This window comes from Neoarius graeffei, chromosome 6, assembly GCF_027579695.1.
Source record: "Neoarius graeffei isolate fNeoGra1 chromosome 6, fNeoGra1.pri, whole genome shotgun sequence".
Classification (NCBI taxonomy): domain Eukaryota; kingdom Metazoa; phylum Chordata; class Actinopteri; order Siluriformes; family Ariidae; genus Neoarius; species Neoarius graeffei.
Window position 1 is genome coordinate 69596350 of NC_083574.1, and position 12500 is coordinate 69608849.

General features: G+C 46.3%; 1 protein-coding gene across 1 annotated transcript in view; it reads right to left on the reverse strand.

Moving 5' to 3' along the window:
* Positions 1-12500, reverse strand: part of rasgrf1 (Ras protein specific guanine nucleotide releasing factor 1) — a 706856-nt gene that overhangs the window by 509606 nt on the left and 184750 nt on the right. The gene's annotated exons all lie outside the window — the stretch shown is intronic.

The window sequence follows — 12500 nt, forward strand, 5'->3', positions numbered from 1 at the left end:
TACACACAATGGTGCTTGAAAGTGTGTGAACCTTTTAGAATTTTCTATATTTCTGCATAAATATGACCTAAAACATCAGATTTTCACACAAGTTCTAAAAGTAGATAAAGAGAACTCAGTTAAACAAATGAGACAAAAATATTATACTTGGTCATTTATGTATTGAGGAAAATGATCCAATATTACATATATGTGACTGGCAAAAGTATGTGAACCTTTGCTTGCAGTATCTGGTGTGACCCCCTTGTGCAGCAATAACTGCAACTAAACGTTTCCAGTAACTGTTGATCAGTCCTGCACACCAGCTTGGAAGAATTTTAGCCCGTTCCTCTGTACAGAACAGCTTCGACTTTGGGACGTTTGTGGGTTTCCTCACATGAGCTGCTCACTTCAGGTCCTTCCACAACATTTCGATTGGATTAAGGTCAGGACTTTGCCATGTTTGGCCATTCCAAAACATTAACTTTATTCTTCTTTAACCATTCTTTGGTAGAATGACTTGTGTGCTTAGGGTCGTTGTCTTGCTGCATGACCCACCTTCTCTTGACATTCAGTTCATGGACAGATGTCCTGACATTTTCCTTTAGAATTCATTGGTATAATTCAGAATTCATTGTTCCATCAATGATGGCAAGCCGTCCTGGCCCAGATGCAGCAAAACAGGCCCAAACCATGATACTACCACCACCATGTTTCACAGATGGGATAAGGTTCTTATGCTGGAATGCAGTGTTTTCCTTTCTCCAAACATAAAGCTTCCAATTTAAGCCAAAAAGTTCTATTTTGGTCTCATTTGTCCACAAAACATTTTTCCAATAGCCTTCTGGCTTGTCCACGTGATCTTTAGCAAACTGCAGACGAGCAGCAATGTTCTTTTTGGAGAGCAATGGCTTTCTCCTTGCAACCCTGCCATACACACCATTGTTGTTCAGTGTTCTCCTGATGGTGGACTCATGAGCATTAACATTAGCCAATGTGAGAGAGGCCTTCAGTTGCTTAGAAGTTACCCTGAGGTCCTTTCTGACCTCGCTGACTATTACACGCCTCGCTCTTGGAGTGATCTTTGTTGGTCGACCACTCCTGTGGAGGGTAACAATGGTCTTGAATTTCCTCCATTTGTACACAATCCGTTTCACTCTGGATTGGTGGAGTCCAAACTCTTTAGAGATGGTTTTGTAACCTTTTCCAGCCTGATGAGCATCAACAATGCTTTTTCTGAGGTCCTCAGAAATCTCCTTTGTTCATGCCATGATACACTTCCACAAACATGTGTTGTGAAGAATAGATCCCTGTTCTTTAAATAAAACAGGGTGCCCACTCACACTTGATTGTCATCCCATTGATTGAAAACACCTGACTCTAATTTCACCTTCAAATTAACTGCTCGTCCTAGAGGTTCACATACTTTTGCCACTCACAGATATGTAATATTGGATCATTTTCCTCAATAAATAAATGGCCAAGTATAATATTTTTGTCTCATTTGTTTATCTGGGTTCTCGTTATCTACTTCTAGGACTTGTGTGAATATCTGATGTTTTAGGTCATATTTATGCAGAAATATAGAAAATTATAAAGGGTTCACAAACTTTCAAGCACCACTGTATAGTACCAGTCAAAAGTTTTGACTTACTCTTTCATAGTAATACATACATAATAATAGAAAACAACAAAAGAGATTGCTGAAATTACTGGATTTGGGTTAAGTACTAGCCCGTACATTATTAAAACCTTGTAAGGATGGGAGTAAACCATCAAGTTCATGGAAGAAATGTGGTCAGAATAAAATTTAGACTGACCAGAATTAAACACTTGATGAAATCAAATGATAAGATGACAGCAGAATTCACAGCTATGTTCAATATTGAAAGTAAGAGCACTTACACACACCCCCCCCACACACACACACACACAATGAAATAAGAACTCACAGGAGTGGGACTAAATAGCTGTGTGGTCATAAGAAAATCACTTGTTAGTGAGGCAATTTGGAAGAAAAGGCTTCAATTTGGGAAAATAAAGATTGGAGTCAAGAGCAATGGAAAAAGCTTATAGCAATGGGCGCATCATGGTAAGAAGGGAAGCGCATGAAGCGATGTATCCATCATGCACAGTGGGCACTATACAGGACTCTGGAGACAGTGCTTTGATCTATGGTTGGTTTAATTGATCAGGTCTAGGCTCAGCAATGTTATGTGACAAACAAATAAAGTGAGCTGACTACTTGAATGTACTAAATGACCAAGTTATCCCATCAATGGATTCCCCCCCCCCCTCACGGCATGGGCAAAAATTTGAGCTCAAATTGCAAAAGAGTGATTCAGGAAGCATGAAGAATCATTTACACAAATGAAATCACCACAACAGAGTCCTGACCATAACCCCATTGAAAGTTACGGATGTGCTGGAGAAGACTTTACAGAGTGGCTCGACTCCCTGTCATCAAGACAAGATCTCGGTGAAAAATGAATGCAAACTGTGGCTGGAAATAAACATTGAGACATTGCATAAAGTTGCTGAAACAAAGCCATAGAATTTGTGCACCAATGAAATATTAGGATGTGCCTATTTATTTATTTATTTATTTATTTATTTATTTATGTCAGGCACCGTGTGTGTGTGTGTGTGTGTGTGTATACACACACACAAGTACATCTCAAAAATTAGAATATCATGAAAACTTTTTTTTGTAATTTATTTGAAAAAGATAAACCTTCAGATATTCTATATACATAAAGTTAAACTTTTCAATACTTTTTTCTTTAAATTTTAATAATTATGTCTTATTGCTCATGAAAAACTGAAATCCAGTATCTCATATTATTAGAATATTTCCTAAGAACAATCAAAAAAGGATTTACAATACTTCTGAAAAGTACATTAATTTATACACTCAATACTTGGTTGGGGCTCCTTTACCATGAATTACTGCATCAATGGGGTGTGGCATGGAGGCGATCAGCCTGTGGCACTGCTGAGGTGTTATTGAAGCCCAGGTTGCTTTGATAGTGGTCATCAACTCATCTGTATTTTTGGGTTGGGTGTTTTTCATCTTCCTCTTGACAAGATCTCACAGATTCTGTATGGGGTTCAGGCCAGGCAAGTTGGCTGACCAGTCAAGCACAGTAATATCATGGTCAGCAAAACATTTAGTAGTAGTTTTGGTACTGTGAGCAGGTGCTAAGTTCTGCTGGAAAAGGAAATTGGCATCTCCATAAAGCTTGTTAGCAGACTGAAGCATGAAGTGCTCTAAAATCTACTGGTAGACAGCTGTGTTGACTTTGGACTTGATCAACCTGTCTGACCAACACCAGCAGATGACATGGCACCTCAAATCATCACAGACTGCGGAAACTTCACACTAGACTTCAAACACCTTGGATTCTGTACATCTCCACTCTTCCTCCAGATTCTAGGACGTTGCATTCTAAATGAAATGCAAAATTTACTTTCATCTGAAAAGAGGACTTTGGTCCACTGAGCAACAGTCCAGTTCTTTCTCTCCTTAGCCCAGGTAAGACGCTTCCAACGTTGTCTCAGGTTCAGGACTGGCTCAATATTAGGAATGCAACAGTTGTAGCCCCTTTCCTGAAAATGTCTGTGTGTAGTGGCTCTTGATGCACTGACATCAGCCTTAGTCCACTGCTTGTAAAGTTTCCCCAAGTTCTTGAATCAACTTTTCTTGACAATCCTCTCAAGGATGCGGTCATCCCTGTTTGTGCACCTTTTCCAGCCGGCCTTTTCAGCAATGACCTTCTATGGCTTACCCTCCTTGACAACTGTCAAATCAACAGTCGTTCCCATGACTGTGGTTGTGTGTACTGAAGTAGACTGAAAGATGCATGGTATTTAGACTATTTACATGCAATGCATCTAGAATATATTAAATTTTCTCTTCCTTAAATAACTGATGGAAAATATTGAACTTTTTCATGATATTCTAAATTTTTAGATTTACTAATGTGTATATATATATATATATATATATATATGTGTGACACCTCAGCGAATCCAGGGACGCATGTCGGCCGAAACGAATCTGAGATAATCGCAAAAGAAGCATTTTTTTTTCAAAATTTGTGATTTTCGTTTTTTTCCATAATGTGCAAGTTGAGATCTTGAAGAATGCAATCAGTATTTTAGATAATAGATTGTTTTGTTGGAAAAGCATACATTTTTTGTTGCAAATTGTCTTGTTTTTGTCAGGAATGTAGCCTGCTGGGGTGTGTGGGTAAATTACCATATTGGCCATTCACATGATGATTTAAGTCTTTTGTGGGGGTTTTCGCCAATCAGCTGTATGATACGAGCTGAGCTCGTGGCTACTTAAGCTGCATACAGGCATGTAATTTCACTATGGAATGAGCAAGCTAAACAGAGCGCAGAGGAGCTGAAACACCGCGAAGCAAACAGACACACGGTAGTTACATCGGAGATGACCATTTCTAGCAAAAAAAAACGCAACCAAAAGGAAGTGTTCTAGGACTACATATTCCATTGGAGGCATTGATGTGTGCAAGGCGACGTTTCTCTTTCTGATGGGGTAAGTTTATTAATCTAAGGCTGTGTGGTTATTTTTGCATGTAACGGAGAGTGTTGTGGTTTGGTTACATGAAACTAGCATTGTGTTAGTTGTTATCATCGTGCTATCTTTCTTTCTTATGGTGTGAGTAATTTTGTTATTTTTGCATGTAACAGAGAGTGTTGTGCTTTAGTTACATGAAACTAGCATTGTGTTAGCTGTTATCATCGTGCTATCTTTCTTTCTTACGGTGTAAGTAATTTTTCAACCACAAAACGTTAAAGTATACTTTAGGACTTATTTTTGTACTTCATAATTGTTTTGGGCATACTTTGCATGGAAGGAAAATTGACGTGGTGATCTTTGTTTACATAAAAGTAGCATCGTGCTAGCTAGTAGGGGGTAGGGCTTTCCATAATGTCATGCAAATGAGCACCATTATGTGCCCTCCCTGCACCCAGAGTAGCTGAGATGGAAAACTTTGAAGGCGATTTTCTCCCTTTCCTGTTTTAAGAGGTATGCACTTTCAAAAGGCCACACATTCTTCAAATATTGTCAGATCACCACATGGAAGGCATCATTGGAAAGCTTAGAAACTGTATGTGGCAGCGGGGGCGTGGTCAAGCGCTGGTCTGTGACAGGAGGGTGGAGCCAGGGAAGGTGAGTGGCAGAATCACTACACCTGATGGTAATTAACCCGTGTTTGTGTGTCTTCCCAGTACCGTGCCCTATTTAAGGAGGCAGAGGGAGAGCAGAAGAAAGCTCTTCCCGGGACAAGAACACAGGGTGTGTATGTGTATTTACCCGAATATAACTGTTGTTATACTGAAAAGTCTGGCAATAAAAGCCTATTCTTACCTGAAGCTTTGTCCTGCCGTCCTCTGTGCTCCACCCACACCTAAGAGAGCTCTACAGTGGTGCCGGAACCCGGGAGTAAAAGGTGGAGCACCAACTCAGCAGCCCCATGGAATCCTCCCCGTTCACGGACCTGGTCCACGCCCTCGCCACGGCTCAGCAAAGACAGCACCAGGCGCTCCGAAAGGAACAAGAGCGGCGTTTCGAAGCCCTGGTGCTGGCCCAGCAGGAAGATCACGAGGCGTTCCGGCATCTCCTCGCGTCAGCGGGGTCCACCAACACCCCGGCCGCGGGCCCGTCTCCCCTCACCGTGACCAAGATGGGCCCGCAGGACGACCCCGAGGCATTCCTCGCATTGTTCGAACAGGTCGCCGAAGCCTCGGGGTGGCCGATGCCTCCTCCCCCTCCTGACGGGAGAGGCGCAGCTGCCGCGCTACAGCTCCCCGCCAACCGCCGGCTGGCCTACGCGGACCTTCGCCGGGCCGTCCTCCAGCGCGTGGGGCACACACCAGAACAACAGCGCCAGTGCTTCCGCGTGCTGCGGTTGGAGGAAGTCGGCCGGCCGTTCGCATTCGGCCAGCAGCTCCGGGATGCCTGCTGGCGGTGGCTGAGGGCCGACGATCATGACGCTGAGGGAATCATCGATCAGGTGGTGCTGGAGCAGTTCATCGCCCGCTTACCAGCCGGAACCGCGGAGTGGGTCCAGCGCCACCACCCGGCGTCACTGGATCAGGCAGTAGGACTGGCGGAGGATCATCTGGCGGCTGTTCCGGCGGCAGGACAGCCGACGATGTCTTCTCTTCTCTCTCTCTTTCTCCCCTCCCTTCTGTGTCCCTTCCTCGCCCCATTCCCCCACCACGGAGATGGGGGCCGGCTCCACCCCAGCCGGCCCGCCGCACCCGTGGTGCCCTCTCGTTTCTCCCTTCTGTATCTGTCTCTCCCCCCCCCTCAGGTGAGTGAGCCCCAGAGCACCGGTGCAGAGGGAAAGCCCAGGCCGGTTTGCTGGCGCTGCGGGGAGCCGGGCCACCTGCAACAACAGTGCGCAGCAATGGAGGTGGGCGCGGTGGTATGGATCCCCGACGCGCCAGAGGCTGCCCTCGATCGGGCCGGAGCGTATCGCATACCGGTGAGTGTCCAAGGGGCTACATATCAGGCGTTGGTGGATTCTGGTTGCAATCAGACCTCGATCCGCCAAAGCCTGGTGCAAGACGAGGCATTGGGGGGAGCACAAGGGGTGAAGGTGTTGTGTGTGCACGGGGATGTTCACAGCTACCCTTTGGTGTCGGTCCACATATTTTTCAGAGGGGAAAAATCTATAGTGAAGGTGGTGGTTAATCCTCGCCTTACCCACTCTTTAATTTTGGGGACTGATTGGCCAGGATTTCGGGGTTTAATGACGCACCTAGTAAAGAGTGGGTCCTGCCATTTGACAGGGGGAGGTCCCGTTGTCGCTTTGGCTGGAGCTGCTGTCGCAGAGCCATCTATGTCATCTCCGCGACAGAGTGAGGAGCCGCCGGCTCCTCCTCTTTCTGTTGGGGAATCCCTCGCGGATTTCCCATTAGAACAATCGCGAGACGAGACTCTGCGACATGTGTTTGACCAAGTGAGAGTAATCGATGGTCAAACGCTCCAGCCAAATGCCACCCCGTCCTTCCCCTATTTTTCTATTATGAAGGATAGATTATACCGAGTGACGCAGGACACTCAGATGAAAGAGCGAGTCACACAGCTGTTAATTCCAAAGAGCCGCCGGGAATTGGTATTTCAGGTGGCTCACTTTAATCCCATGGCTGGACACCTAGGGCAGGATAAGACACTAGCCCGAATAATGGCCCGATTCTACTGGCCGGGGATTCGCGGCGATGTCCGTAGGTGGTGTACGGCGTGCCGCGAATGCCAGTTAGTAAATCCAGCAGCCATTCCAAAAGCGCCCTTGCGCCCCCTACCATTAATCGAGACCCCGTTCGAAAGAATTGGGATGGATCTCGTCGGGCCATTAGATCGGTCAACACGAGGGTACCGCTTTATATTAGTTCTGGTGGACTATGCAACGCGATACCCGGAAGCGGTGCCTCTTCGCAATATCTCAGCACGCAGTATTGACGAGGCCCTCTTCCACGTCATCTCCCGAGTTGGAATCCCGAAAGAGATTCTGACTGACCAAGGCACCTCGTTTATGTCACGAACACTGAGCGAACTATATGGGCTATGAGGTATTAAGCCGATCCGCACCAGCGTTTATCACCCACAAACGGACGGTTTAGTTGAACGGTTCAATCGCACCCTCAAGAATATAATTAAAAAATTTGTAAGTGAGGACGCACGTAACTGGGATAAATGGCTCAAACCCTTGTTATTTGCAGTGCGAGAGGTCCCCCAAGCCTCCACGGGGTTCTCCCCGTTTGAATTGTTATACGGGCGTAAGCCGCGCGGCATTTTAGATGGGCTGCGAGAAAATTGGGAGGAGGAACCTTCACAGAGTAAAAACGAAATTCAGTACGTTATGGACCTGCGCGCAGAACTCCACATGCTCACCCACCTAACTCAGGAGAATTTGCGGCAGGCCCAGGAACGGCAAGCCCGCCTGTACAACAAGGGCACGCACCTTAGAGAGTTCACTCCGGGAGATAAGGTACTTGTACTGTTGCCCACGTCGAGCTCCAAATGAATCGCCAAGTGGCAAGGACCCTTTGAGGTCACACGGCAAGTCAGGGACATCGACTATGAGGTGAGGCAAACGGACGGGGGGGGGGGGGGGGCTACAGATCTACCACCTCAATCTGCTTAAACTCTGGAATGAGGAGGTCCCCGTGGCGTTGGTGTCGGTAGTTCTGGAGAAGGCGGAGCTGGGGCCGGAGGTTCAAAAAGGGACATTGGCATCACGTACCTCTCCGGTCCCCTGTGGAGACCACCTCTCCCCGACCCAACTCACGGAGGTCGCCCAGTTGCAGGCCGAGTTTTCGGATGTGTTCTCGCCCCTGCCCGGTCGCACTAACTTCATAGAACACCACATAGAGACGCCCCCGGGGGTGGTAGTGCGTAGCCGCCCTTACAGGCTACCCGAACACAAAAAAAAGGTGGTTCAGGAGGAACTTCAGACCATGCTCGAAATGGGCATCGTCGAGGAGTCCCACAGTGACTGCAGCAGCCCACTGGTCTTGGTACCCAAGGCCGACGGGTCAGTCTGGTTCTGTGTGGACTATAGAAAAGTCAACGCGGTGTCTAAATTTGACGTGTACCCAATGCCTCGTATTGACGAGCTGCTCGATCGACTAGGCACGGCTCACTTTTACTCGACACTGGATTTGACGAAGAGATATTGGCAGATCCCCTTGACTCCATTATCCCGGGAGAAAACGGCCTTTTCCACACCGTTCGGCTTACACCAATTTGTCACACTTCCTTTTGGGCTGTTTGGGGTGCCCGCTACGTTTCAGCAGCTGATGGACAGGGTCCTCCGGCCCCACGCCACCTATGTGGCCGCATATCTTGATATAATTTATAGTAACGACTGGCAGCGGCACCTGCAACACCTGAGGGCCGTCCTTAGGTCGCTGAGGCGGGCGGGTCTCACTGCCAACCCGAAGAAGTGTGCGATTGGGTGGGTGGAAGTACGGTATCTGGGCTTCCACTTGGGCAACGGGCAGGTGCGTCCCCAAATTAATAAGACAGCAGCGATTGCGGCCTGCCCGAGGCCCAAGACCAAAAAGGGGGTGAGACAGTTCCTGGGGCTGGCTGGCTACTATCATAGGTTTATACCTAATTATTCGGACGTCACCAGCCCGCTGACGGACCTCACTAAAAAGGGGGAGCCAGATCCGGTCCAGTGGACGGAGCCGTGCCAGCAGGCTTTCTCTGAGGTAAAGGCTGCACTGTGTGGGGGGCCTCTATTACACTCCCCTGACTTTTCTCTCCCTTTTGTGTTGCAGACCGATGCGTCAGACAGAGGGCTGGGGGCGGTGTTGTCCCAGGAGGTGGAGGGGGAGGACTGCCCCATCCTGTACATCAGCAGGAAGCTGTCGGTGCGTGAGGGGCGCTACAGCACTATTGAGAAGGAATGCCTGGTGATCAAGTGGGTGGTCCTCGCCCTCCGTTACTACCTGCTGGGGCGCCCTTTCACCCTCTGTTCGGACCACGCGCCCCTCCAGTGGCTCCACCGCATGAAAGATGCCAACGCGCGGATCACCCGTTGGTATCTGGCACTCCAACCCTTCAATTTCAAGGTGGTCCACAGGCCGGGGGCGCAGATGGTCGTGGCGGACTTCCTCTCCCGTCAAGGGGGGGGGGGGGGGGGGGGGGGGGGGTCGGCTGCGGGCCGGACGGGCGCCCGGCCTGAGTCAGGCGGTGGGGGTATGTGGCAGCGGGGGCGTGGTCAAGCGCCGGTCTGTGACAGGAGGGCGGAGCCAGGGAAGGTGAGTGGCAGAATCACTACACCTGACGGTAATTAACCCGTGTTTGTGTGTCTTCCCAGTACCGCACCCTATTTAAGGAGGCAGAGGGAGAGCAGAAGAGAGCTCTTCCCGGGACAAGAACACAGGGTGTGTGTGTGTATTTACCCGAATATAACTGTTGTTATACTGAAAAGTCTGGCAATAAAAGCCTATTCTTACCTGAAGCTTTGTCCTGCCGTCCTCTGTGCTCCACCCACACCTAAGAGAGCTCTACACTGTACTTTCTGAATCTGTCAATAACTCAAAATGCCCGCGGGCGGACATGTGTCCCTGGATTCCATTATCTGACATATATGTGTGTGTTATATGTGTGTGTGTGTGTGTGTGTGTGTATATATATATATATATATATATATATATATATATATATATATATATACACACACACACACACACACATACATATTATATATACACACACATACACAGTGGTGCTTGAAAGTTTGTGAACCCTTTACAATTTTCTATATTTCAGCATAAAAATGACCTAAAACATCATCAGATTTTCACATAAGTTCTAAAAGTATATAAAGATAACCCAGTTAAACAAATGAGACAAAAATATTATACTTGGTCATTTATTTATTGAGGAAAATTATCCAATATTAAATATCTTTGCGTGGCAAAAGTATGTGAACCTTTGCTTTCAGTATCTGGTGTGACCCCCTTGTGCAGCAGTAACTGCAACTAAACATTTCTGGTAACTGTAGATCAGTCCTGCACACTGGCTTGGAGGAATTTTAGCCCATTCCTCCATATAGAACAGCTTCAACTCTGGGATGTTGGTGGGTTTCCTCACATCAACTGCTTGCTTCAGGTCCTTCCACAACATTTTGATTGGATTAAGGTCAGGACTTTGACTTGGCCATTCCAAAACATTAACTTTATTCTTCTTTAACCATTCTTTGGGAGGACGACTTGTGTACTTAGGGTTGTTGTCTTGCTGCATGACCCACCTTCTCTTGAGATTCAGTTCATGGACAGATGTCCTGACATTTTCCTTGAGAATTCACTGGTATAATTCAGAATTCATTGTTCCATCAATGATGGCAAGCCATCTTGGCCCAGATGCAGCAAAACAGGCCCAAACCATGATACTAACACCACCATGTTTCACAGATGGGATAAGGTTCTTATGCTGGAATGCAGCCTTTTCCTTTCTCCAAACATAATGCTTCTCATTTAAACCAAAAAGTTCTATTTTGGTCTCATCCGTCCACAAAACATTTTTCCAATAGCCTTCTGGCTTGTCCACGTGATCTTTAACAAACTGCAGATGAGCAGCAATGTTCTTTTTGGAGAGCAGTGGCTTTCTCCTTGCAACCCTGCCATGCACACCATTGTTGTTCAGTGTTCTCTTGATGGTGGACTCATGAACATTAGCCAATGTGAGAGAGGCCTTCAGTTGCTTAGAAGTTACCCTGGCGTCCTTTGTGACCTTGCCGACAATTACATGCCTTGCTCTTGGAGTGATCTTTGTTGGTTGACCACTCCTGGGGAGGGTAACAATGGTCTTGAATTTCCTCCATTTGTACACAATCTGTCTGACTGTGGATTGGTGGAGTCCAAACTCTTTAGAGATGGTTTTGCAACCTTTTCCAGCCTGATGAGCATCAACAAGGCTTTTTCTGAGGTCCTCAGAAATCTCCTTTGTTCGTGCCATGATACACTTCCCCAAACATGTGTTGTGAAGATCAGACTTTGATGGATCCCTGTTCTTTAAATAAAACAGGGTGCTCACTCACACCTGATTGTCATCCCATTGATTGAAAACACCTGACTCTAATTTCACCTTCAAATTAACTGCTAATCCTAGAGGTTCACATACTTTTGCCACTCATACAGTATATATGTAATATTGGATCATTTTCCTCAATAAATAAATGACCAAGTATAATATTTTTGTCTTATTTGTTTAACTGGGCTCTCTTTATCTACTTTTAGGACTTGTGTGAAAATCTGATGTTTTAGGTCATATTTATGCAGAAATATAGAATATTCTAAATGGTTCACAAACTTTCAAGCACCACTGTGTGTATATATATATATACACACACACACACACACACACACACATACATACATACATACATACATACACACACTTTATTTGATTCCACATTACAAGTTAATATCAATAGGAACCAAATATGGTGAATAATCCAAACACTATCAGAACCAAAAACATCCTGTTATGGCAATGCAGTCTCAGGGATATAGGAAGCATCTTTTCTTCCAGATGAACATGCTCCCTATAACTGTTGATATGGAGCAGTATTTAGCTAGCTGTCTGGCACTTCTTTTACTTAGTCCACTGATGTTAAGTCCACTGACCACCAGCCTACGTACATGGCCTAGACTCCCAAAGACGAGCACAATGAGCAAGCATTTGTAACCATAGCTCTCAATGGCAGATACTAGAGGTTGGTACTTTAGTTTTTTTGTACAGTAGGATTCCTCAATGAACAGGTCAAAAGCACAGGCTACTTCAACGAGTCTAACTGTTTTGTTGTCATCTGACAAGCAAATGATATCCGGTGTGTTTGCTATTCCTGAGAAAGAGTTTGTGGATGAGTTAAACCAATGTGGCTTGACAGAGGTGTGTTTGTAGATCTGTTCCTGTGGAGTACGGGGGATCTGGGTGGCGATGAGGTCCACCAGTCTGTCATGTC